Raw genomic sequence first — 2,561 nt, forward strand, 5'->3', positions numbered from 1 at the left:
GCCTTGGCTAAGGATTAAGTTGTACTCAAGCGGTAATCAATTAATTGATGATTACGGTGATTTCCAGATTCAGCTGCATTTGTTGTTCTTGTTCTCTCTCTTTCACCTCCCATAGCCAGAGGCCCGGCGCCTACCCGGCTCACATAGCGAACACATATCCCTTGACATCTTTGGTGAACCCAACGCGAAACGAGCAGGGGTGGGAGGTAAAGATGGAGATGCCAAAACAGTTAAAGCAGTTTATTGAAGATTTCAGTGCCAATGGGTTTGATAAAAATCTAGAAGCTACAGATTTTCCAAAAATGATGGAATTGGTTCAGGGGTATCTACAGGAAGCAAAAGCCATGCATATAAAAAAGCAGATTGATGATGCTGTAGAGCTAGCACTTGATGTTGTTCGGGAGCAGTATTATATTTTTCACGGATATGATCCAGAAGGTTTTATTGCATGTTATGAGGCTGAGATGAAGAACCTAAATGTTCCAGAAGATTGAATGATTGCAGCTTTTGAGGAGGTTGTAAACTTGGATTTTAAAAAGCAGGTTCAAGAACTGGCTGAAGAATATCCCACATGGTGGGAGTATTTTGCAAAGGAATTTATTTACGAAAGCTCAAGGATTCTAGATCAGGAAATAAAGGAGATTATTGAACGAAATAAGGTTGTCTTCAGTAAAGGTGAAGGGGATCAGATGCAGATCCTCAACTATGATGAATTCTGGGAGAATATTTCTACAAGAAGTAAAGCCAGAGAGAATGCTAAGCTGGAAGTAGCAGATTCAGTTTCATAGGAGCTTAATTTGAGCAACTAAGAAAAGGTAAACAATGAATTTAATGTTGGAACATATTTATATGAATTTTTTTCAAAGATTGCTTGCATGGACGCTACCTCTAATAATGGCTCCAGTGAAGACATAGACAGTGCAGCAAGCGGTTCGCAAGCTGTTGACCTTGACATGGGTTATTCTGAAGGATTTCATCAAGCAGATGCGCCTCTACATGATATTTCTAAAACTATCAGCACTATAGGCGAGTCGGACAACATGTTTGTTGCAAATGATTGCATAAACAAAGCTATTATATACACAGTAGTAGCTGATGAAGTGACTAAGATTGTGGAACCAGCACAGGATGAGCCTGAGGATGTCAATGAACCTATGATTGTTACTAACAATATGATTGCAGATGATGCTATCACAAAAGAGGATGCTATAATCGGCGAATTTTTGTCTGGATTTGAAGAAGATGTTTATGACAGTATAGAAGAGCTTTCTGATGCATATACCTCTTTAGAGGGGGTGCCAGATGAGCCTTTACAGTGCTATAATGTACTGCTAAGTGCAGATGAGGAAGCAAATGATGATATGGATGAGTATGAAGATTTCTCGGATCATGCTAATTGTGAACAGATTATAGACAGGGATTTTACATCTATGCTTGTACATGGGCTGCATGAGGAGATAACTCCTACAACTTTCATTAATGTTGAGACTTCCAAGGGTGATTTTCCCGAGGATTTCATGGATGAAGATCTACAGGATAAAGCTGTTTTTCATGATCAAGTTGAAATCCCAACAGATGAAAATTCATTTGATGATACAGGTCGAGAGACTCCCAAGGTTTTTCGTGATGACTATGAAGCTAGAGGGGGTGATGATGCTAAATCATCCTTGATACTGCATAAAGTACACATGGTTTTTCATTTGCTTGGACAATGTGCCAGATGTGGCTGGATTTGGATGCTATTCCTATTGATGCTTATGTCAATAATGTCTTGGCTACCAGTAAAAGGGAGTTAGATTTCTTTAATGTTTTCTAGTACGAGCTTAAACTGCCAAAAGTTTATGAGATGTGGGTGTTGCACTATGCTTCAGGTGAAGCTCTAGTATATTGCGGAACCCATCAATGCTATGTGATCTCAATGGTGTTTGATCTAGGAGATGCTAAGGATATTCACAAGCAGATTCAATATGGATGGATGCTGTTAAGTATGCATAGTAATTGCGTACTATTTGAAGCAGGCATAGCATATTTGCACCAGAAATGCTTGATGTTGAATGATGCAGGAAATGTATGCTCATGTGGATATTATGATGCTTCAGTGTGTGGGAAATTTCTTGTTATCCCATTTGATCCTGGGGGTTACTAAAGTGCAAGTTACAAATGCAGAGGATACTAGGTGCCTGATGTAGCAGGCTGCATGATGAAAGGTTTTGTTTTCTAGATTATCCTAAGTTAGAAGAGTGTTTGGTTATGCATTCAATAAGATAACATGGCTAGCTTCCAGCTAACTTCTTTGGACAATTGATGAAGTATCTGCACATCTTTTGAGTTGGTTGTGCTACCAAAACTTGAGGTAAAGGACTTGACGGCCATTCCGTGTGCAGACAGAGTAAGGCATACTTGAGCTTGACAGGGTTCCTTAAAGAGAGATTAATGGTCAAGCCGTGTACATCATTAACTGGAGCACTTGAGTCTGGCGGGCTTCACTAAACAAGTTATCCATGATTGAATGCTTTGAAGATACGATAGATACAGTTCAGAGATTTTTGATTGACAGCTAC

Source organism: Adiantum capillus-veneris, chromosome 11, assembly GCF_014529385.1.
Source record: "Adiantum capillus-veneris isolate H3 chromosome 11, ASM1452938v2, whole genome shotgun sequence".
NCBI classification, from domain to species: domain Eukaryota; kingdom Viridiplantae; phylum Streptophyta; class Polypodiopsida; order Polypodiales; family Pteridaceae; genus Adiantum; species Adiantum capillus-veneris.